The 26,543-nt window shown below is 39.6% G+C and overlaps 1 pseudogene across 1 annotated transcript; it reads left to right on the top strand.

Annotated features, from left to right (window-relative positions):
- Window positions 1-6,937: 6,937 nt before the first annotated feature.
- LOC147619126 (glycine-rich RNA-binding protein 3, mitochondrial pseudogene) lies at window positions 6,938-8,154 on the top strand (annotated as a pseudogene). The gene has a single exon (XR_015262028.1). The product of XR_015262028.1 is annotated as a glycine-rich RNA-binding protein 3, mitochondrial pseudogene (transcript).
- The last annotated feature ends 18,389 nt before the right edge of the window (window positions 8,155-26,543 follow it).

The raw sequence follows: 26,543 nt of genomic DNA, 5'->3' as shown, positions 1-26,543 counted from the left end.
GCAAAGCCTTGTATGGCTTGAAGCAGGCGCCCAGAGCATGGTCAAACAAGATCAGGGAGTATCTTGTTACCATTGGATTTCAGATATCTAATGCGGATTTTTTTCACTTTATGTGAAAAAGACATATAGAGGGATCATGCTATTAGTCATGTATGTGGATGACTTGACTATCACTGGTGATAATGATGTTGACATACATGATGTCAAGAGGCTTTTGAAGCAAAAGTTTGAGATGAAGGATCTGGGTGAGCTACAATATTTTTTGGGCATAGAGGTGGTGAGATCACCTCATGGAATTTTGTTATTGTGCAGAGGTAATATGGATTGGACATATTGTCCAAGCATGGTATGCAGATCTACCAGTGGTTTTATGTTCTCATTTGGGAGTGCTGCTGAGTTGGAGTAGTAAGAAGCCAGCCAATAGTTGCCTTGTCGAGAGTACAGAGGTAGAGTACAAGGGTGCTGCTATGGCAGCTTGTGAGGTAGCTTGGTTTCAGAAGCTACTTGGTGATATGGGTGTGGATAGGGAAGTTATCATTTATTGTGGCCAGTAACCCAGTATACCATGCTAGAACGAATAACATTAAGGTGCACTATCACTTTGTGAGGGAGAATGTTCTAGCAAGTGATGTAGATCTGGTATATGTCACCACAGAGGATCAGGTGGCTGACATCTTCACTCACAAAGGCATTAGGCACAAAGAAGCTCCACAGGTGGCTGACATCTTCACTCACGAAGGCATTAGGCACAAAGAAGCTCCACAGGTTTAGGAGCTTACTTGGAGTGCAATGTGTGGAGTTGAGCTTGAGGGGGAGTGTTGAGATATCGAGCTCAACTAGTGCTACGAGACGGACATTGATGACCTGCCTGGGTGATAGCTTCCACACTAATGTCACTGGCACGGTTGGTGCGATTATGGTTGATATGCCACTAGTGGATGACAGGCTGTGTGACCGGGTTCACACTATATACTGACTACTTTGTATGTTGTTGTAGGAGAGTACTTTCCCTTTATGTATGTACTCTTATCTCTTAGTTATACAATTGTAGAGAAGAGAAGAAGATAGAAGAAAATTCAGCCATATATCTCTCTTGTGTCGTGTGTTTGCTTGCAGGGAAAATTCAGCCATCTATCTCTCTTGTGTCTTGTGTGTTTGCTTGCAGGGAAAATTCAGCCATCTCTCTCTCTCTCTCTCTCTCTCTCTCTCTCTCTCTCCCACATTCTCTTTAAAGGTCTTACCTCTTGCAAGAGCAAGGGCAGTGTCTAATGCTTCATAAGTACAACTAAAAAAACACAAGTGTTTAAACTAAATAATTATGACCACTTAAAGTAATCTCCACAAGAAAGCCAATATCCCATATCTTCTTTCATATCCCTTGTCCTATAAAAATGTAGGTTTAATGCAAGATAAGGAATGATACCTATTTTAATGCCTTCTTCATAATACCAAGGGTTCTTTGGATTCTAGAGTTTTCTAGAAGCTCTATTAATTTTAATGCCTTCTTCATAATACCAAGGGTTCTTTGGATTCTAGAGTTTTCTAGAAGCTCTATTAATTTTTCTTCTAATGGGCAACCTCTCTCCTAGAGGTGCTCGGTGGAGATTTGAAGGGTTGGTTGTGACTGAAGATAATGATGAGTTTTCACTCTCAAAAGACAAAATGTTAATGACTTTAGCCACACTCTCACTACTAGTGGACGTTACTTATAAGTCATGAAGAAAGCCAAGGTGAGTTCAGAATGAGGTGGACTATTCGAAATTAGTAAAAAATCAACAGGTCAGTATTAGCATGGCAGAATCAATAGGACAGAATCAACTGAAGTGAATCAACTACTAGATGAAACCAGTAAGACATATCAAAATCATTTGGAATCAACAAGACATGTTGGATTCAACCACCGGGGCAGTCAAAATTAGCAAGACTGTCGAATCAAGAAATCAAGTCAAAATCAGCAAGACATGTCAAAATTAGCTTAATGAGGAGGACTTGAAGAAAATCCTTCATGAAATCTCCTTGCCCAATATTTTGGCCACTTGAGCGCACCGTGCGGAGATGAAAAACGCGATGACATTGGCTGCCTGTGAGCTGTAACTATGCAAAAGTGGCAAGCTAACGTGAGATGTTGAACTTCGATGTGTGCTGAGAACATCAACGGGGAGGAGGTGCTGCCTCAGAGGATGTTGCTGATAGTTGATGGCATGGTCTAATTAAGGGAAGCATAGTTGAAGAAGAACGTTGAATAACATATCAAAATGACATCAACAATAAGCACTTCGGCTTCAACAAGTTTGGGCAGCATCATCACATTTGTCATTAAATTGTAAAACTTATAGCATGCTTGCATCAAATACATCTTTGTCAAAATGTGTGTTTACACGAGTTCTTAACTAGACCATCATTAAAGGGCTCGTCTCACATCGAAAAAAATGCATAATTAAAAACCTTTTTAAAAGCGACCAAATGAGCATGTAACTGTATGTATGAGTGAAAAACCCTTTTAAAAATGTCACAACCAAATGAGTATGTGAGCTTGCGTGTGCATAATCTAAGCAAAGGTGCAAACACATCAAGTCTAAGCATGCATAAAGCATAAGTTTATGAGATGACCACATGCATGGTACTCACGTAGGAAAGCATATGTAATGAAGCACAAATGACACTTAAGGAAGAAGAATCAAAGCACTCAGCACAAAGTGGTAGTAGCAAGAAGAACTAGGTCCACGTCAAAGGAGATGTCCAAGAGCCAAGAGTCAAGCCAAAGAGCAAAGACCAAGAGCGAGTAAGCATTCAACAATGTGAAGAAGGACACAACATCGACATGAAGAATGAAGGAAGCAACAAGGAATCTTCATCAAGAAAAAGCAAGGAGATCTCAAAAGTAAGTGGCAGGACTAAGCAACATTGAGCTACCAACCATTACCCTAACCAAAATCATATGTTGTAAAAGCCACCAAATGAGTAAGCAAATTGATATGCAAATGTAAAACACTCGAGTACTAGAGAGTAGCCAAGTAGCACCATGGGGGAGTGAAAATCAACCCGACCATCTCTAAAGTAACCTCTGAGCTAGAGAGTAACCAAGCCAAAGAGCCTTTGAGTTACCCAGCCAAGTTAGAAATGAGGGGGGGGGGGTGAAAATATGTTGTAAAACTCGCAACTTACCACCTTGCAATAGCCTAAGAAAACGGCACCAAGGGGGCGTGATGAGAAATGTAGCGCCATAGAGCACAAGCAAGAGATAGGGAGTGAGCAAGTTCAAAGCCTAGCATGAAGACATATGAGCAAAGGGACTTATCCCACATTGATGTTCAAGCCCAAGGGTGTACCTTCTCATACACTTCCAAATCAATCTAATCATCACAAGCAATTCAAATAAGTCCATTTGGTTGCATATTATTCCTTTTTTAAAGTTAATTTTCAATCTTGTTCATGATCTTTTAATCATGTTAGCATTTTCTTTAATCCACCTTAGTCTAGCCTAGCCTTAATCCATGTTTCTTAACAAGCCCGTACATACTTGCCCCTTAGCATTTTCTTTAATCCACCTTAGCCTAGCCTAGCCTTAATCCATGTTTCTTAACAAGCCTGTACATACTTACCCCCATTTGGACAAGTGTGCACCTTCATATCTATTATTGCCTACTACAAGCAAGAGCCATGGGATTCTTCCATACTATCACATATAGAAACCCTTTCAATTTGAGCATTCCCTTATGCTTAGTCCAAAAAATTTGAGGCAAAATACTTGACAAAGTACCTTCTTACAATTCCATGATAGTGGAAGCTTCATTTATGTAGACGGTGACTCCATTTACATCCATAAGGATGCGAAAACTCCACTTGAACTTGATAATGGTAGCCTTCATAATGTTTAAATTTGCTTTCCTTGACTTTATGAGAACAGCTTCAAGAGACCTCCAAGTTTCTAATGAACCATTAAAAAGACTCAATCTCATGCAAATTGCTCTCCCTAAGATAATGAATGTGTTATAATTTTTTTAAATACACAAACCGTAACATACATCAACATTCTAAAAATAAACACACCCAATCTAGGCTTAGCTAAACCTTGCTCTGATATCATGTTAAGAAAGTGAGAATTGTTCTAAGCCTAGTACTAATCACATATTAACCATATGCTTAAGGAGGCTCATAGTAATCAAGAAACTCCATAATGCTAATTGCACACTAATGAAAGGTAGACAAGATAGGCACACTCAACACTTTGTATTTACAATATGTTATAAATCATACAATAAAAGGCTTCTAATATAGATAGCCTCTAGCTCAACCTCCTTTACACATCATCATACCATGTGGCAATCCCTTTTCCACATTCTTTTATGTGGCTCTCACCATTCACGCAATATATTATGTGGCAATCTTATCTTTCCATAACTCTCAAGATAATATCTTGCACCTCTAGGGTTTAGGGTGCATTCACACACTTTAGAAAAACCCTAAACTCAAACCATCTTGCTAATCCTCATCACTAACCAAATACTTTAGAAGAGATGGATCCCCCTATCCAAAGTCAAATCCATGACTTTAGTAGTCATTTCCTTAAGATTTTAGCTACTTGTTATGAAGAACAATAGAAGTCAAACACTTTCATCAAAAGCAATACAAACGTGTTCCTACTCAAATATAAACCCATCTCATTTTGAAGTTTTCAGCTACTTGTTATAAAGAACAACAAAAGTAATACAAACGTGTTCCTACTCAAATATAAATCCATCTCATTTTGAAGTTTTTAGCTACTTGTTATAAAGAACAACAAAAGTAATACAAACGTGTTCCTACTCAAATATAAATCCATCTCATTTTGAAGTTTTCAGCTACTTGTTGTAAAGAACAACAAAAGTCAATAACAAAACACTGTCGTCAAGCAATACAAACATGTTCTTACTCAAATACGAATCCATCTCATTATTAAATTTATGTTGTATTTAAGAGCACACCAAATAAGATCACATTCTTGTTTACAAAAAACATATCCATAGTTTTCAAAGCTGAACAAACAATACTATCATCATGCATTCTAATAAATGATCAACAAAAGAAGATGTTTTATTTATCCCACAAAGATCTCATATAGAGAGGTGAGAAACATTGAGTTACGCTTTAAGCTAACTTTACTATGTACATTAATGGTCACTAGAACCATCAATCTCTTTGGACAAGAGAAGAGTTAGTAAAATTGTGAGGACTTCTATCAATGAACCAAACATAATTTGCATGGTAATGAAGAAGCACTAGGTAGAAGAAGTGTAACATGCAATAGCATTTCTTGCAAGGGGTCTGGGATTGTAAGTCTAAAAATTATTGGACAAGAGTGGTTTAAAGCAAAGGATAAGGACACAAAGAAGGAGAAGAAGAGAGTGGTTTAAAGTTCAACCCTAAGGTTGTACATGGAAGACTTCCTAATAACACAAAGATATGGGTCCAAGACCATCTCATGCATAGCCTTTATAACTCTTGATTAAATGGAAGTCTCTCTCTCTCTCTCTCTCTCTCTCTCTCTCTCTCTCTCTCTCTCTCAGAAGGATGACATTTAATGAACTTTGACTTGTATACACTAGTTTGTGTACTTTATTTGCTCATTTGTTTCCATAAGTTCAATGAATGAGAGTTGAGATCTCTTACTGAATGAGAAGTTGAGGTTGGCCTTGTAATGCAAAAGAATTCAAATGAGTGCCCTACTAAGAAGAAGAAAATTTTTTAAAAGTTAACGCAAGAACAAGAAAAGCTTTATGTATGTATTAAGAGAGCTTTGAAGAGAGATCTATGCTCTATGCTCCATGCTCTTATGTATAGATAATAGAACTCTATGCATGCATAAAAGCTCTTATTCATAAAGCTCTTGTCTCTTATGCATAGAGCTCAAGTCTCTATGCGCTATGTTCTTATTTATAGAGCTCAAGTCTTTATGCATAAGTGCTCTTATTCATAGAGATCTTGTCTCTTATATATAGAGCATAAGTCTCTATGCATAAGAGCTCTTATTTATAGAGCTCTATGAAGTATATGCTCTTATGCACTAAGCTCTTATTTGTAGAGCTCTATGAAGTATATGCTCTTATGCATAAAGAATAGAGCTCTATATACTATGCTCTTATGCATAAAGAGTAGTGCTCTCTATGCATGCACAAGAGCTCTTATGTATGCGTAAAGAGTAGTGCTCTCTATGCATAAAGAATAGAGCTCTATATACTATGCTATATGCATGCACAAGAGCTCTTATGTATGCGTAGAGCTCTATACTTATATCTATGCATAGAGTTCTTACACATGCATAATAGCTCTTATGCATAGAACTATCCATGCTATATGGAGCTCAAAAGAGTTATGTATGCTTATGGCATGTTAATAAGCTCTCTAAGAGTTATGTATGCTTATGGCATGTTAATAAGCTCTCTAAGAGCTCAAAGGGGAGCCATGCATTAAAAATAAATAGAAAAGAAAATTCTAAAACTAATAGGATTTAACCTGAGTTACACAACTAATAGGATTTAACCTGAGTTACACAACTCCTGGTTTGATGTAAACCCATGCGCATGGGAGTGGGGCAACTAGAGTTACAAGTAATCACATAAAACACGGGTGTACTTGATCATGCTCTTAAAAACGTAGGCTTGAAAAGAGTTGAGGCAATTTTGGCCTTGCCTTCCAACCTCCAAGTAATAAATAAGGAAATAAATAAATATATATCTATCAATGCTGCCCGCATGCGCGTAGCTGAGTTGGTAGAACAGTTGGGTTCCATTGCGAAGATTCGGGTTCGATGCCATCAAGCTACGCGATGGGGGTGTGTGTTTTGAGCGATGGATAATCCACCTTCCCAGAATGCTCCTAATGCATGTGCATTTTTAGGTCTTTGAACCATAATGCATTTGTAGGTCTTTGAACCATAATGCATGTGCATTTTTAGGTCTTTGAACGATAATGCATTTGTAGGTCTTTGAACCATAATGCATTTGTAGGTCTTCAAGTGTTTGTCTGAGGAGGAAGAAGAGGCGGCGACGATGGCGCAGGCCAGCAGGCGCCTACTGCTCAGAGGAGTCTCACAAGCACTCAGCAGCAAGCTTTTTTCCGCCCCTTCGTCCATGACAGTGTCGCGTAGCTTCTCGGAGGGGGCCAAGCTGTTTGTGGGTGGCATCTCGTTTCGCACCACAGAGGAAGGGCTGCGCGAAGCGTTCGCCGTCCACGGGGAGGTCATGGACACCAAAATCATCCTGGACCGCGAGACGGGGCGCTCCCGCGGCTTCGGCTTTATCACCTACTACAAGGAGGAGGACGCCGAGGCCGCCCTCGCCAAGCTCAACGGCCACACACTCGACGGCCGCGTGATCAGAGTTGACCGGGCATCCAATCGGCCCCCGCGCCCCATGGGCGGTGGTGGTTTTGGAGGCGGCGGTTTTGGCTCCGGCTCTGGGGGTTTCTCTGGCCTGAACGAGCCCCCTGAGCCGCCCGCAGATGAAGATTGGGGCACCATACCTTCGCTCGGCGTTGATGCGCCGAGCGGAGACGCCGATCTCAATCGGCCGTGAGGAACTACAACGTTAGGGTTAACTCTAAAGGGCTTTACTGTACGGAAAGCCCTAATGTTAACTCTAAAGGGCTTCACTGTACTGCAAACCCTAAACCGCAAGGCTGCATTTTCCGCAAACTCTAGCCGCATCTGGGCACATGCTGGGTAATCTTAAACATAACCCTAGCCCTAACCCTACTTCTAAACCCTGATTTGGTCGGCTGGCGAGTTCCGCAGCAGTGGAGTTTTACAATATGTGCTACCCTGGGACTGTTGCCTTGTCAGGATGGATGGAGCCAGAGCATCCGCACCTGCGCCGCCACAGGCTTTATCCAGTAAGTTTGTAGCTTTTTCTACATCTTAGGCAACACAATCTGTTATGGGTGTCTGCATCTCTGTTCCTCTGTAGATAGTAAGGCATTTTGTTGCTGCTCTCATCCTTATGTATGGAGTCATGCAAAACTTTGTAAGGCAGAGGTTTCTTGTTTTATTACCATTGAAATAGGGGGCATTATAGTGTGCCAGTGTCTAAGTCAGCTTGTATGGTGACTTGCTCTGATTCTTGTGTCTTGTCCTCCTCCTTGAAGTTTTCTCAGTGTATTTGTAATGTAGTCACTCCTTTATTTTTCGCACTTGAACTGTTTTGAGTAGATCTTCATCTTTCCCCTTTAAGGAGGTATTTTTATGGCATCGTATAGAGTAATTTCAAACTTAGGTATCACTGCATGGGTCCAAGGATCCATTCCCAACTTGGCTTTTTCCATGCTCGAGGTGACTCAGAAGGCAACATTATTGCCTTCCTTCTCATAATTGTCTCAAATTCTATTCGATCTGTTGTTCAACCCATTCGATTCGAATGTGTTATTCAACCCTTCATATCCTTCTCTTTAATGGTTAAATTGTCCTTCCATGCTAAGATAATGGAAAAAATCTCATTGGTTATGTGCTTTCAATGCTAGTCATTCCTTGGGAATTGTGGAAACACAGCACTACATGTCATCCCCTCAACTGGGAGGCACTTTACTCGGGGGTTTTCATAGTCCTAAAGTTGTTCAGGGTGTGGTGAAGAATTGGGTGTAATTTTACTCCATTACGCATATATTGAGGTAGGTGTCTTGTGGGAATCTCACTCATTCACTCACGTGCGCACACATGCACATGGCGCTACATACATACACAGTGGCCATTATAGTGACACCAGACTAAACGTCAAATAAATCTTTTGAACTTCATTTTTTTGTGTTTTGTTTACAACCTTACAAGGATATCATTTTCAAGAGATGGCTGTAAGTTTTATCTCAATAAGCACTCTAAACCTATCTACCAAGTTACTCTCGAGGGGGAGTTTAGTATAGCTTAGATGGTTTCTCAACAAATCCACTACAATATTGAGCTGTTGCGAGATTAAAATGATAAAGTTTTGGTATTTGCATGTGACAAGTGAAGGGAGGGTAATTCAACTGTTTGGTACCCTTACACTTATCAGTCCCTTTACCCCATATATATACTTACATATACATGTATATAAATGCTATGTTTATATACACATATGTATACATATACATACGTACATGTGTGTGTGTGTCTTCTTAAGTGCTAGCCTTCTTCATGGCCAAGTCAGCTCCTAACTTCTTGAGAAGGGATAGAAACTTGGTTTGATGGTTTATCCATTAAGATTTAGTCTAGTATGTTGGCATATCTTATGGTTAATGGCTAAGTCAGCTCCTAACTTCTGGAGTGGAGAAGGGATAGAAACTCGGTTTGATGTTTAATCTATTAAGAGTTAGTCTACCATGCTCGTATATCTTATGTTTACATACAGATACACATATTTATATATACTGGGGTCTGTGCATGCGTGTTATTGTGCTAGCCTTCATGATGAAGTCAATTCTTCATGTCTGGAGAATTGATAGAAACTCGGTTTTATGGTTTATCTATCAAGATTTATTCTACTATGGTGACATATCTCTATTCATGAATGTGCACCTATTCTTGGGTGCTAATGGCATGAAGAGTGGGTGTCATAGCAGTCTTACATGATGGAGTTCACGATTCGAGGCTTTGTGAGAAAGCTGTCATGGAGTCAAGATTGCGCTTGGGTTTTTGTTAAGTTTGGTATGTGTGTGGGTGGCCATGTACATGTTTTGTAGAGCTACTAGTGCCAGTGCTGTGAAAGTGAGAACAGAGGAAGAAGTGCAATACAAGACACGAAGAATCACTATCTTAGGAAGTAACTTATACTAACTTTGAAAGCCCAAGTCCACATACACAAATGGTTGTTTGGAAGTTACAAGAGATCAACAATTAGATTGAATGCTAGAAATCATTGCATGAGCCCAAACGTTGTCTCTTGCAAGTTGATTGATTTCTTGATTGAAAAGAGGGGAGGAGGGGTCTATTTATTACAAGATAAATGATGTCTTGAACTTGCAGGTCAATTGCTAGTCGGCTGCTCCATGCTGGTGGTGGGCCAGGGTACCAGCAAAAAAGCCAAAATAACCTCATAAAAATGACTCCTCTTTCATACAGTTGTTGGCTGGCCTAGATTTGGCTTGTTGTCGCTTGCTTGTTGCCTGCCCAAATTCCATCCTCACATGTCTTTCGTGTGCTCTTCCCATGGCCAATGCCCAGCTGCTGCTCTTTGGAGCCTCTCTGGTGTTGTCGGTAGCCTTGCTCGTGCTGTTCGGTTCTTAACATGCGAACTTTGTTGCATGCACGGAAGCCTTGCTGTACTGATCCACAGCCCTAAGCATGATTAAGAACATTGATGCTAATTAACTTAAGATTAAGATAGGAGAGAGAGCTATGGTCAGCCCCAACACCTAGGCCCCTTCTACATATGCTCTACTACTTATGGAATGAACGATGAATGAACTGCATGCTGATTTTAAACTGAATACTAAATTATGCTGGCCAATATGCCTGCTGTCGGCCAGCTTGGGTGGGAAAAATGCTTGAAATAATGTTTTCTTTGCTGCGCTCATCTTCTGATGCTGCCCACACCGGCTGTCCCTATCTGTAGCCCATGGCTGTCTGCTGCACAAGGCCAACAGCCAGCCGACAGGCTGTTTCCTTGTGACCTCCCAAGTGCTGGATGGGCTGCCTATAATGATGAGGCTGTAAACCAAGATGATGGTCCTGATGCTGATGATGAAGATAATGGTGCTGATTATGATATTGCTGATGCTTATGTTGATGTTTCTGCCATTGATGCTGACACTATATGCTGTCCTAACTCCTTCACTAATCAAGGATTAAGATTGTTCCTACAAAAGGTTAGTCATGGCACGGGCGTGCATGTGACATTCCCTTCTGCTAAACTTGATGATGGGGTGGACACTCTATCATCCTTCCTCCTTGGACTTCTACTAGCCTTTAACTGCTATTGCTTATTGACTCTGACTTCTACTAACTTTGACTGATGTTTTTGGTCTGAACACCTTCACTCCCGATCTTCACTTCCAAGTCCTTGTTGAAGAACTGAGCATCTGTTCACTGTTGTCCCCATGCTTGCTTTCCCTTAACCTTGACATAGCGGTGGGTCACCTACTATCAGAACTGATCATGCCGGAACTTGTTGCCAAGTTAAGCGGTAGGGAATGTCACATGCACCTTGCACTGGGGCACACATTGACACACTTGGCATGATCATCAGTGCATCATTTGTACAGAAGTAGTACCTTCTTTAGGAATATTTGTTATACGCCGTGATCCCATTGTGAGCCCTCGGTCCAAGTCCAGGGACAGTTAGGCACGAGCTACGTAGGTCAGTCTTTAAGCCTTGAAATCAGTCAAGTGTTAGTCCTCTTAACCCACTTGCAGAATTCATTAGACAAGAGCATGCAGGTGTTTGCCATAGCCTTAGTTGCATGAGTATAGACCAGTTCACATAGAAGGGGCCAACCCCAAGGCTAGCCCCAAGGCAGCCCAACATGGTCTAGCCTTGCAAGGGGTAGCAAACCCCTAGCCTTACAAGAAGGCCATGATGTCGGCCTGCCCTTGGTGGCTTAGGTGATTGGGTCGGCCAGGCCTCCAGTTGGACAGCACCTGACTAGCCCTACAAGTAGTTGACTGGGCATTATGACAGCCGACGGGTCCTTGTGACCTCCCAAGTGCTGGATGTTGATGCTTATGTTGTGCTGCCTATAATGATGAGGCTGTAGACCAAGATGATGGTCTTGATGCTGATGATGAAGATAATGGTGCTAATAATGATGATGTACTATTGTTGATGCTTATGTTGATGTTTCTGCTATTGATGCTGACACTATATGTTGTCCTAATTGCTACACTAATCAAGGATTAAGACTATCGCTGCACAGCGTTAGTCATGGCACGGGCGTGCACGTGACAAACATGGTGCAAGTACGTCATATACTCCTCCACTTGAATGGAAGTTGTCAGTTGCATGGCCTCTTGACAAACTCACAATACCGAGTAAAACTTGTTTGTGAAATGATTATCTTCAAACATCATGTTGTTTGGGATAATCCTTAAACTCGAGGAGGGATTGAAGCTCTATTTTGATGTTTGGACATATTCTCTTGAAGACTCCTATCATCCACCAGTTGTGCGGCTTTTCTTTCTTCGGCAAAGTACTCAAATTTGGTCTATGGTACTCCACCAGATTACTCAACAAAACACTAATTGCATCTTGTCAAACTTCTTTTTGAGCTCAATCAAGTCTAGGTGGTTCATTGTGTAGGGATCGAGAGAGAGAGAGATTCAGCACCTAGGATGAGTGTGCGATGATCCTAGGGCATGGAAGGCAACAATTTATTTAGTATTTTTGAACTAAAGAGATGACCATATTGATTTAAAATCCACTTCTGATCCTTTGCGCGTGTTTGATGCCATAATCTAAACATACATCATGCATGCATGGCTGCCATCACCCACTCCATCGAAGAGTGGAGACGGAAGCAATGGGTCCTATGAGAGTGCAACTAGGACCAACACAAACCCACTATCTTAGTGCCAATCTGGGGTCATGTGGGTGCCCTGTAGGCTGCAATGGTGTCCTACCAAAGAATGTGGACAATTGGCCTGCACTTACATGCATCCTAATTGGCATGGTGCCAAGTCTACATAAGGTGTCTCCTAACCATCTGGCCACACATGGCCAACATCCATTTTGTCTAAACTGAAAACTCTTGGTGCTCGGGTGAAGTTCTTGCTTGTGTGAGAGCTGGTCGATTACTTGCAAGAGGTGGAGGGAGGACTTGTTGGTGGTCCATGCACCCGCTTGGTGCCATGTGGGGCTACCTATCACCAACCCACATGTGGTAGGTAGCCCATGCACCCATCTGGTGCCACCTATCACTTGCTAATGGTGTCCTCATAAAAACGCTATTAGACTAAATGTTCACATGTGTACTAATCATTGCTATGCACACACTAATAAGGGGTGCCCATGCCTACAGGGGTTGGCCTTGGGTCTTGGGCACTTATAAATGTCCACCTCAAGTTTTTAATGTGTGTTAACCTGCAAAGGTCATTATATTTAATCTTCTAAAAATAACACCAAAGTTTAGGAGAGTTCTTACTACTTGTTCGCATGATGCCGTTGACCACAAGGCTTATGATTCATGGGTGGGCGTCCCTTGTGCATATAGTAGGCAGTCACGTAAAAACAATTCATGTGAAAATTGTTTCAAGCAGACAAACATATGTGCACGTGCAACTTTGCCATGTAAACATCTCCTTTTCATGGAACTTGTAAAACACAACCATTTTCGAGCACAAGTTTGGCTCATTGGAAAGCACGAGTCGAGGATTTTTGAGCACTCGGGTCCATGCACTGGCCACAATACAAGGAGCACAAAAGGTGCTTGGCTTGCCATAAAGCGACACGAGACTGCTTGGCTTGATACATGTGCCACTGGAATACCCTTTGGAATTGGGCATTTCCTCATCCCTTGCTTACCAAAGTTTAGGAGAATTCTTAAAAATAGCACCAAAGTTTAGGAGTGTAATTCACTTGGATGGGGTGTGTATGGAGCAACACAAGACACTCAACACTTAACTTTGATGGAGCAACACAAGACAAGTTACAATGCTGAAAATGAAATTGCACAATGTACCCAATGTACACAAGACAAGTTACAACTGCATGGAATGCACAAGAAAAAGAGTAAAGAGATTGGAGGCAAACGTTTTGTGAGGAAGTAGGTCATGCAAATATTATTGCATTGCAACAACTTAGACCTGAATTTACTATGAGGGTAGTTATGCAAAGTACTCTACATGAAGAAGAAATTCACATATTCTAGGACTGAATGAGGGAAATGAATGACACAATTATGAATGATTACTATTCTTAGGTAAGTTCTTACTTTAGTGTTATGTTATATGTATATTAACATATTTTGTATCTCCTTGTGAATTATATGTGTATATGGTGTTTAGTATGATCGTGAGGGGACTTCCAAAAGATATGCAACCAAAGATTCATGTTATTGACCCTATCATTTCCAATTTTTTGCACTGTCTTGATAAGAGCTTTTTAGATATCAAAGAGTGGAATTTGACATAGCAGTATTTTTTGTCTTGGCTTATAACGAAAAGTAAGTTAAATTTCTCCATATAATTGTTGTCATAAGTTAAGCAATTGCAATGTTGTCTAATGAAAGATAGCTTTTAGCAGCTCGCATTGGAGCTTGGTCATTATTGATTTGAACACCAAAAATTGCTACTACACCAATTCTATCACAGGATACCATGAAACTGTGAAATTGTAAGTGGTTTAAATCTTTGTAATATTGACAATGTGAATATTCTACATTGATATTTAGGTGCAATATTGTACACTGATCTATTAAGACAATTTTAAGTGTGGTGGTTAAGGCAATTATATAAGATGTCACTTATGTTGACCCAAACAAATTTCATAAGAGTCAAAGTTTCAAAGCAAGTTGATGGTCACACTTGTTGGTTGGAGGATTTGCCTCAATGCAAAACTAATGGTAAATTCACTCTCCTACGATAAAGCTCGGAGGAAGTAGAGATCCACTTATTTTATTTACATTCTTTTGTAGTACCTTTCAAATCTAACATATTTGGTCCTATTTGTAGTAAGAGACAGCCAACAACCTACACTACATTATTGGATGTGGAGTTATTTCACATAGAAATAATCACCATAATATTAAACAATGTAGGACACTGATAAAAGCTACGAATGATGCTTTTTCACTTAGAGAGTAGTGTATAGCTCTCTCATTTTGAATATTCTAATTTTGCATACATGAGACAAACAATATGTATATTCAAATTTTATAATTAATAGATCAATATACATGAGACAAGATGAGCATATACTCCAATTATATGTATTGAGAAAGAGGGCACTTAGGAAATGGAAAGTCATTGTATAAGCAACAAAACATAAGAAGCAATCTACTGCTTCTTATGGCATTGAATTTTACATAGATGCTTGACTATGAATTTGCTCTAATGGAATCCACTTTGTTTCCACACATTGTTTTCCTTAGAGCCATTGCATCATCTTATGATGTGTTGTTAAGTTTTTCCATGCTTCTTGTCTCCTTTGTTTTCGAAGAAGGCAAATTGTTCTTGTTACATGTGATGACTTGTATTGATGTCTTTTTTTTCAAGCTAAAGAAAATTCTTCTATAGAACTATTAGAAAACTTCAAGTAAACTGTTTGCTCTATTCCTTCCTCCTCCATGGCTTGTATATCTAAAAAATGTAGTATGTGCTTGGTAACGAGACCTCTCCATGCCTTGTGTGTGGACCAAATGGATGGACTTCCATACTTATTGATAAAGTAAGAAAGATGGTTTTATATAATATTATAGGAAAACACAAAAAGAAGAGTTACAAAAATGTGATTTACAAGGAAGAAAGAAAATAGAATAGAAATGATATTACCATGTAATGTATGAAATGTTGATCTGTCCATGCATCCTTCATAGATGACTTGAAAGATTCTAAATATTTTTTAAATTCTTGAAAGTCTTGCTTGTTCCACTTCTTTTTGTCGTTATATCCAAATATCTTATCTAATTCTTTCCAAACATTTGCTTATTAGTTTTGGCTTTTTAATAATCTACATCATCCTTCACTGCATTATGAAGATCCTTTCTTTCTCACCCATGAAATTATAGGACCTTCTAGCTTTTACTTCACCAATTAACGATTTAGTTGTAACATCTTTTCCATTTGTAGACTTTTTTGTGTTTGTCTCTATATGCACATTGCCACCATGAAGTCCCACATCAGATAGTACTTTATCATTTTGATAGCTTTCACCCCTCTTCATTTGGTTTCAACTTCCATGAAAATCCTATATAGAGATACACAAATTCTCTATGATTCTACATAGAGCATGCAAGATGAAAATGTGGACCCTTTTAAGAGGAATGTTAAGCAACTGCTTATAGTCAGGATCCTTGAGGTGTCTAATAGGAGCCTTATTCTAATACTTCCTGTCCATGACTTTAGAAGCTTTTGTACAATATAAGCATGGAGATTTTGCATCACCTCCTTTAGACGTACATACATTTGAGTGTCTTTAAATCTCCTACCATGTGCCACTCCACATTAAATTCTCCTATCCCATCTATATGAAGTTTTTACCATTTGTTTGATTTGATATTGTAGTGGTGGGGATAGAAGTATGACAAAAAATCTAGTATAAGATTTCAAAGTCTTTAGTGTCCACCTGTCAACCTATCAAAGAATATACTATAGGACTTTAATATTCATTATGTTAGATAATTGTATTGATAAACACAAAACTTAAATCTAAAGAAATATTTTGTATACCTCAAATGCTACTAACCACGAAATGTTGTTCTCTAATTGCACACTAAAATAACATGTGTCTGCATTTGTTATAGAGAGATTAAGAGCCATGTTCATAAGTGTCACTAAAACATGCCCTTGTTTCTTTCCTTTGGCGATAAATCTTAGCATACCTTTAACTTCTTCATGAGTAATATCAAAATATTTAACCATTGAAGTCTAAATTAACCCAAGATTGAAGATAATATTATTGGATTTATTGAAAATAATATCTTATCCATGGTAGTGCCCACTATATGATATGGCTCTCCAAGATATTGCATTGGTTCACTATTCATTGTATGATGTTCTTGTCAAATGTAGGTTTAGGTAGGATATTTGCTTTGATATTTGTATCTCTTAGCTTGCCTTGTAATGATTTGTAAACTTGAGAATATTTGTTCATGGCTTATTATCAAGTGTTGCATTACACTTGTGTCTATGGTATTTCTTTGTAAAAACTCTTTAATGAATTCGGTCTTGAATTTTCTATATTGTTTTTTCTCACACATATTCTACATAATCAAAGCATCAAGCTTACTATATCCATCAATAGATTTGCTAGATAAAGTATTTTCTTATAATAAAAATTATAATTTATTTAAAGAGATTGTAAATAAATCTAAAGAAACAATAACAAATAGTCAGTATTAAAGAATACTTGGCTTCTTGAACTCTTTTTTAAAGGCTTCCACCACAGAGATTGAGAGATTCTCTATATTATTGAGTTTCTTCTTTCTTGAATGAACACCAAGTATAGTATTCTTTCTCCTTGCTTCAATAAGCTTCTTTTCTAATGTGGCAATTGTTTTTGTGTTTCACCTCAGCTTTTGTATAATCTTCTCATTATCTTCCATTAATCTATGGTATTCTGATATACTGAGATGTTTCTTAAACTTTAGGACTTCATTTTTTTACATGAAGATGCATCATGTATCCATGGAGGTAACTTATTCCATCACCTATAAATTGAACAAGACTTGTGACATTTGAGAATGGAGGTGTAGAATTTGTAATATGATCCTTTGGGTAAATCCTTCCATTTATCCATAGATCCATTTTCTTATTTCCTTGTATTCTCATATTGGTTGCCTTGAAATGGAGTCAAAGTACTCACCTTGATTTGTTTCTTAAGTGGCTCATGTTCTCTATCAATCTCTATATGATAACTATATAAATCTCTTCTAGTTCTCACCCATAGTTTCTATGTTTCTACTTTTTGAAATGAGACTTCGATACTATGTAGAAAATACAAAGAAGATGATAGGCACAAAAGTTTATACTTTAGAGAATAATCTTATAGTGATTGGGTGGATACAAAGAATATATCTAAATTTTATGATGATTTATTCTATGTATGTCCTTGAAAACTAATATATTAATGACATGGTCATTCTTCGCTCTACTAACTATTTTGTAAAAGTTTATAAGAATGATATAATTTTTTATTTATTTTTATTCTATTTATATTAATGTTCTTTATTATTATTTATTGTTTCTCATACTCTCTCTCGATGCTCAGTGGGACTTTCTTACGCAGCCCAAAACTGACCTCCCAAATCCCCTAATGCCTTGGTCCAATATTATGAGTGCTTGGTCAATATCTATCTCGTGAAGAGGATCATGCCGTTGGTTGAATGGGTGGTGAGGGGGGTGGTGCAGCTGGTTGTTGCTGCTGCTGCACTTCGACGGGGACTTTGGGGATTTCATCTTCTCCCAAGGCCTATGGTGGGAGAAAGGGTTGGTTGGCTTATGAGGTGAGTCCATTGTGAGGATGTCCCTGAGAGAGGGTGATGGTGGGGCCATCTTGTTGGGAGATAGGGGGGTGATGGGAGAGTTGGTGGAGAAGCAGGTGGGGATATCCAGGGAGGAGAGGTAGGTGGAGAAGTGAAGGGGAGGAGCGTTGTAGAGTTGATGTAGAGCATTGGTGAAGGGGAAAAGGCATTGAAGGGGTGCCCTCTATTTTTATAGTATTGTACTTATTAGGAACGCACGTACGTAGGCATTACATACATTTGTAGGCAATACGCACATTCAGCAGGCCATTCTTGGGAATGTGTGTATGCAAAACAACGTAGTGCATTTAGAACTCCAAATGTGTGTGGTGAGATGTGAACGTGCATGTACAGATGGAAATAAGCATATACAAATGTGAACATGCATGTGTAGATGGAAATGGGCATATGCAAATGTGAACATGCATGTGTAGATGGAAACGGGCATGTGTAGATGTGAATGTGCATGTGTAGATGGAAACGGGCATGCACAGATGTGAACATGCATGCATAGAAGTGAATGTGTGCATGCACATCTTAAACACAATTTTTTTTTTGGGTTATGGAGGAGTGCTTGAGGTGTGCTTGAGGTGATGATATTCTGATCACTAGAAATTAAGGTGATGGGATATACCTGTCAGAATATGCAGCGAAGATGACAAGTGCAAAAAATAGACAGCAATTTGAGAGAGAGAGAGAGAGGCGTGTAACTCTACTCTATATACACAAGGAAAATCCCGAATACAATACAACAATGGCAAGGGGCTATGGGGCCATTTTATATGGCCCCAAGCATGAAGTTGGCGGCCTATGAAAAGGCTGTCGACAGGGCCTGTATCTCCACGACTAGCATAAAGCACCAGTCGGCTAGCTGTATCAAGTTGGCCAGCATCTATGAGAGGTCGTGGATGTGAAGCCCATGTGTCCTCCTACCAACACAGGGCAACCACCCAAGCCAAGAAAAATAGGAAAAAATGGGGGAAAAATACGGAGAGTGGGGAAAAATGAGAAATCACCTAATAAGGGTGGACCCACAACAAAGGCACTCGTGTATATGCATAGACAGGGCTTCTAACACCCCCTCTCAGCTCTTGGCTATGAAAACAACCCTAGAGTGCTGGAGTGCCGTCGGAGCAACGCCTGATATAGCGACTTTGTGAAGAGGTCCACCGCACTGTCCTCCATCGAACATAACTCTAGCAGGATGTCATCAGCACAACGATCTTTTCATGAACAAAGTTTCTCTGGATGACCAAGTATTCCACCAGTGGAAACCCAATCCTGCCAAGCAACCTGTGCAACTTCACCACCTCGCAAGCAGCACCACAAGCAGCCTGGTACTCTGCCTCCGTCGACAAGGCAAGAGATAGCTGCCCCTTACTGCTCCATAAAACTGCTCCTGAGCCTGAAGTAGATCTACTCGTGTTGTCTGGATCTCGTCCCCAATCTGAGTGACTCTAACTGTGGAGTTGGACTCCATCCATTAATCCCCCCTCATGTGTAAAAGAGTCCAAGATCCTTCGCATGCTGCAGAAACCACAAGATACGCAATCCTGCCTCTCAAAGAGTCATCTACAAACATGAGCACAACAGCCTCATCAGGAAGCTCCCGTCCAATCTGGTATCCATCAACCAAATCAATGAATCATTCTGCTTCTGAGTCAGAGAGGCACCATACTGCTTACAAGGATCAACAACTGTTACAGTGGGATGCCAAGTCCCTGAAACCTGCTGACCACTCAAGGCCTTCAGAAACCTGTAAAACCAACCCCCTTTGAATCCGGAACCACAAAGCCTGGAGAATGTGCAACATCCACCTCCTTCCGCAAAGTAATCAACTGTCACCTGCCTGGCTTTCCAAGAGGTCCCCATGGAAAGAACTTCCTCATCTATAGGAGTGTCTTTGTCCCGAATACTACGAGACATTAGAGCATAAGTTACTTGTAAAGTTTCCTCTGGCTGACGAACACAAGAACTACCAACATCTGTACTGGAAAGTTCCTGCCAACTACTGCCATCAACTGGCAAGCTATCCACCATCTGGTCCCGGAAAGCCTGCACCTGCAACGTATCCACACTTAAGTGGCCATTACCAGACTGCCACTCATCACAAAACTGAGGACCTGGGAGAGAGAGTGCTGAAAGTTTGTAAAATCTATTCTCCACTACGTCTTCCCAAACTACCTGGCCTGTTGCCTTATCCCAAAGAGCAACAAAATGCTCATCAAACTCCACCCGTACGCCAGTCTTGCAAACCTGATGCGCACTGACAATAGATGAAAACCAAGTGTGGGAACATACAACACCTGGGAGGAATGCTTTCCCCCTCTGCCATCATGTTATATGCACATTATGTGTACATATAATAGGAAGCTAACCCACATTAGGCTTGTGAGCATGGGAGCATGGGAACAAGCTCTAGTGGAGCATGGGTTAGGACTAACTTTAAGGGTTAAGGTTAGGGTCAGGCATTCGGGTTAAGGTTAGGGTCACACATGGGAAATGGAGAGTCAAGAGTCACTTGAGGGCCCTCCTATATAATAGGGGCATGGGGCACACTCAAGGGGAGCTTGAGGCTTGGGGCTTGTGAGGCCAAGGCTATGTTATACTCTCTTGTGTAGAGGATCATATCTACTCATCTACCGTTTCACACTATAGCTACATGCTATTGGATTGGAGTTATACCTCTTTGATGGTATGGGACATCAAGGTAGAGGTATGATGTATTTCATTATATTTCATGTGTGCATCCCTTGGGCTCGGGGGTGGTATGGGACATCAAGGTAGAGGTATGATGGTATGGGACATCAAGGTAGAGGTATGATGTATTTCATTATATTTCATGTGTGCATCCCTTGGGCTCGGGTGGATGAGTTTATGCCTGATTTATGCATGTTTATGATGTATTTCATTATATTTCATGTGTGCATCCCTTGGGCTGGTGGTCGGGTGGATGAGTTTATGCCTGATTTATGCATGTTTATGCATAACAATTATCTAGAGAGATCTTAGGGTTTTAACAGTGGTATCAGAGCAATCTTGTTGTTATTTTTCTTTTTTATTGTAATTTTTGGTATTTTTTTGAAGTAAATTTTAATATTTACTAATAAAAATGTTATTTTGTTGATTTGTGTTTATGATTTGCACGTGGATCATCGATCTGGCAATTGGAACGCGTGTTACTACTATTCAATGGACGAATTGACGTTGCGAGGGAATTCTGTGAGTTTAATGCTATTTTTTTCCTATTTTTTATGGTTTAAAATAAGCATTAATGGAAATTTTTTACGAAAATACCACACATTTTATTGTGGATATTTTTGGTAGAATGGATTCCCTAAATTTCTAGAATTTTTAGGAATTTTTTCCTAAAATTTTAGAGCATTTTTATGGTTAAAAATGTATGCGGGTTTTTCCCGCGGGTATGCGATTAAATTTCTGCCAATTTTCTGCTGAAATTCAGTATAGTGGCCAGCATGTTGATGCATGGAATGCTCTCCCATAAGCGTGGGATCCTCTTTGTCTCTCAATTTCGAATTTTCCTCTCACGTGTATAAACCTCTCTTTAAAAAATATATTTTTAATTAATATTAATCATAATTATGATTAAAAAGGTTAATTAAAAGTTAATGAAATGTTAACCTCTCTGATTAACAGAGAGAGAAGAGATGGGAGGAGAGAGAATGGAATGGAGAAGAAGGAGAGGAGAGAGGGGAAAAGGGAGAGAACTCCATCTCTCCCTCTCTTGTTTTTTGGCGCACGGCAAAGGGGGGGGAGGGCTGCGCTGCCGCCAGGCGAAAATTGCCCCCCCCCCCCCAAAAAAATTTACATAAGCTTTTAACTAAATCTTATTAAAGTTGGTTTTTTTATTTTTTTTAAATGAGTTTTTTATTTACAAAAAAAAGAGCTTTTGGAAATTTTTCAAAAAAGCTTGAAAAAAAGCCTGAAAATTATGAGAAAATATAGGATTTGAGAAAAAAAAAATCTCTCGAAATTTTTGAATTTTTTCTCTCTTAAAACCTTTTGGCTTTTCATCTTCTAGGTAATCTTTTGGCTTTCTGCTTTCTCGAAACCTTTTGGCTTTTCGAATTCCGGAAAATCTTTTGACCTTTCGGATTCCGGAAACTTTTGACCTTTCACATTCCGATTTTTTTTGTCTTTTCATTTTCCCGAAATTTTTGGCTTTTCGTATTCCGAGAAAACCATTGGAATTTTGAAATTTTTCGACCGTTTGTATTCTAATGCGTTCGGGGTAACTTAAAATTTTTTAAAAATTCTTGAAAATTAGACAAAGGTTATTTTAAATTTTGAGAAAATGTGGGGTGGTGTTTGGCATGTGGTGTGTCCATTCGGGTGCCCATGACCATTCAAATTCCTTTAAAAATATATTTTTTGATCCAAAAAATTAGAAAATTCATTAAAATTGTAAATTTTCATTGGATTGGGGCGGAATTGAAAATTTCATGAATGATGGGATTCTCAGGAAAAATTAGGAATATTCTAGAAATTATTTTTAGAAATCCTAAAAATTGATATTTTTAAAATATCAATGGTATTTTGGCAAATCTAAATTACTAAATTTGTTTTGGAAAAATATAGGTTTGGAATGCCATAAGATAGGTTTGGTGGAATTCAAAATTATCATATTTTGAGGCCCTTAAAATTAGGAAAAATTAGAAAAAAATCATGATCATTCTTTTTCTCCAGAATTTAATATTTTCGAGGGTTATTTAATATTGAAGTACATTTTCTCGTGCTTACATTAGATAGATGAGGGTTATTCGCATATTATTAATACCATTGTACCTCATATTAGTAACTATTTCTGTTTGGATTAATTCTAAACGATGTTTTCATGATTTTTTACCATTGTTTAGCCATTCTTTTTGGACATGTTCCTTAATTTTTTCAATGATGGCTAGAATATTTTTCTACCCTAGCTTTATTGTGTTTATTGGGTAGTTATCATTAGAAAGTGTCATGTGCATGATAAATGCCATGGACATTCTCAGGTGCTGATCTAGAAGAAGAAGTAGCCAGATAAAGAGTATGAACTAGATAGAATCAGAGATTGGAGCACAGAGTGCTATGGGCAGTATGGACTGGAGCAAGGCTTGGAGAGCAAGAGGAAAAGCCTATCGGCTACACATAGATGACATAGAATGAAGACGAGAGCCTGTCGACTGTACCAGAAGAGGTCGGCTGCAAGAAGGCGGTCCAGTACTACATGGTGTGGCGCGGCCCCCGACCAGCAAAAGAGGAATCCAACCATTAGTTGGCTAGTCCGGCCAGCTCCTGCAATGTTCCAGAAGGACTATGAAAAGCAAGTGTAGCTTTTCATTCGTCATTCAGTCCTTTAGGGATTGAGTCCCTTAGGGTCCAAGTAGGGACCAAGATTTTGGTGTTTATCACCCTTTTATGAAGTCACCCTAGGGCTGTAGTAGCAGAGTACCCTTTTTGTACTATATAACTGAATTTCCAGCATCTCTCTCTCTCTACTCTCTCTCCATATCTGCATTTTGCATCAACATGTTTCCAGGAGTTTTTAGGGCTAAAAGAAGACTCCTAGAGCTTCCGTGTGTTACATTGGTATCAGAGCATCAGCTCAGCATGAATCAGTCCCATATGAAGGTGTATAGGTCCAAGGTACAGGAAAGTACATGGATATGAAGCCCAATGCAAGGAGCACAGAATCAGGAAGAGCACCCAAGAGGTTTGTTGGTGGTGTTCCACAGAGCCAGAGGGGATGGAAGTCCACAGAGCCAGAGGGGATGGCAGTCCTATGAGCCAGATAGGTTCTTGCGCAACCCAAGGGAGGTTTATCCTCCAAGGGTGATGTGAGAGTGCCAGACTCATTTCTCAAGAATGAAGACCAAGACAGTGTTTAAAGTCAGGGCAGGAATCGATTGTGGACTAGGTGGAACAGATGCATAGATCTTACTATGAGACAGAGTGGTTTAGAAGATCGGGCCAGGCTTGCAGAAGAAAAAGGGTTGCCAGGGATGGATGGATGATAGAGGGATTTCACGAAAAGATTTGGGATGATGACAATCATCCAAGAGCAGGTTGGAATCCCATCATCAAGTTTAGTAGAGGGGGATGTCATGTGCATGATAAATGCCATGGACATTCGCAGGTGCTGATCCAGAAGAGGCAGTCAGATAAAGAGTATGAACTAGATAGAATCACATATTGGAGCACAGAGTGCTATGGGCAGTATGGACTGGAGCAACGCTTGGAGAGCAAGAGGAAAACCCTGTCAGCTGCACATAGATAACATAGGATGAAGACCAGAGCCTATCGGCTGTACCAAAAGAGGTCGGCTGCAAGAAGGCGGTCCAGTACATGGTGTGGCATAGCTTGTCGGCTGTACCAGAAGAGGTCGGCTACTGCAAGAAGGCGGTCCAGTACATGGTGTGGCACATCCCGACCAGTAAAAGAGGAATCCAAGCATCAGTTGGCTGGTCCGACGGCCAGCTCCTGCAATGTTCCAGAAGGACTATAAAATGCAAGCGTAGCTTTTCATTCTAGTCATTCAGTCCTTTAGGGATTGAGTCCCTTAGGGTCCAAGTAGGGACCAGGATTTTGGTGTTTATCACCCTTTTATGAAGATAGCCTAGGGCTATAGCAGAGTACCCTTTTTGTACTATATAAATATACTAAATTTCTAGCATCTCTCTACTCTCTCTCCATATCTGCATTTTGCATCAGCATGTTTCCAGGAGTGTTTAGGACTGAAAGAAGACTCCCACAGCTTCCGCGTGTTACAGAAAGGTGCCAATAATTCAATTTCTTTTCTAATGATGTACTCGGAAAGAGTTATTCCTTGATGTAGTCTCAGGAATATAGAGATAGATTTTAGTATGTGAAAGTTTGGGATAAGGCCATCTTATTCCTTTTATACAGGATTTTATTTAAATTTTCCTAGACGGCATACTAGGGAGTTTCAAATTGTTAAGGTATGTGGGTGGTATCATGGTGGTATGGGACGCTAGCGATCTCTCACATATATTATCTTATGGGATAATTTGGACTCAAGATTGTTGTTTTACATACATCACTTAGCATGTTGACCTCAACATTCAAAGACAATCTCATTTTTTGAATTCACTAGAAGTTGTTGTGTGGGCATTCTCTAGATAAACTTCTTTTATCTATAGCCTACATGTATTGATGAGTATAATCTCGTCGACATTTTCACTTGTTGAAATCTTTTTCTTTAGAAGTTCAACGACTTTATCTTGTTATGTTCGGATTAAGGAATTTGGATTTTTCCTATGTTGGCATTTCTTTCTCTAGTCTTGTACTTTAGGTGATTTATACAATCAACCTGATGGTTTACGGATGGACATATGTGACTCATTGAGACGCTGATGACTCTCTATGTTGATATGGGTAACTCGAAACGTCGATTATTCTATGTGCAGTTGTGGGTACGTCGGGGCGCCAATGAATCCCTGATTCCTGCTGTTATAATGCCATGTTTTCCTACTTTATTCCGAATGGTTTACAACAAGGAAACTACTTTGAGTATGAATTCCTCTGATTATCCGCACTCTGATGGGAAAACAGAGTGTATGAATCAGATTGTAGAGGATATGCTTCATGCATATGTCTGTGGAAAAGCATCAAATTGGGAAAAATATCTTCCAATGATGGAATTGGCCTATAACAGTTTTAAACATATGGCTATTGGTTTTAGTCCGTTCATGCTATATATGGGTATCAACCCAGGGCACCTATTGATGTCAGTTTTAAGGACATCGAGTTTGATGCATTGAGGGATTTCTTGCGTGATATGTAGGAAATGCTGACCGAAGCTCGGGATTCTATCAGGAGTGCTCAAGATAAGGCACAGTTCTATGCTGATAGAGGATGCTCAATTTGGTCTTTTGAACCAGGAGCATTGGTTTATTTAAAAGTTTCTAAAGATTTTCAGACTTTGTCAAAAGGAGAATGCTCAAATTTATCTCCTAGATATTGTGATCTATTTCGATTTATACATCGGATTAGCACGTTTACGTATGAACTTAAACTACCTCCATGTGTTAGAGTTCATCTAGTCTTTCATATCAATAGATTGAAAGGGAAACTGGGAGGTGAGGATAACATAGTTACTCCTCAAGAACTCGTTGAAGTCAAAGAATTATCCTATGTTTCACATGAACCTGATAAGGTACTTGTTGAATTCAAGGAAAGGAAACTTTGTATAGTTGACTAATCCCTGAGGTTAAAATTAGGTGGAAAGATAGGGAAATAGAGGATTTGACTTGGGAGTCGGTTGAGATTGTTCAGCGCAGTTCTCCTTCTTCTCATTGTAAGAGTGCAATGTTTTAAGAGAGGGGAAGTATGTTATATGCACATTATGTGTACATATACTAGGAGGCTAACCCACATTAGGCTTGTGAGCATGGGAGCATGGG

The sequence above is a fragment of the Cibotium barometz genome, chromosome 34, assembly GCF_041138505.1.
Source record: "Cibotium barometz isolate CiBa-2024 chromosome 34, ASM4113850v1, whole genome shotgun sequence".
Lineage (NCBI taxonomy): Eukaryota > Viridiplantae > Streptophyta > Polypodiopsida > Cyatheales > Cibotiaceae > Cibotium > Cibotium barometz.
The sequence above is the reverse complement of the archived record's forward strand: the minus strand, read 5'-3'. Positions and strand labels throughout refer to the sequence as shown.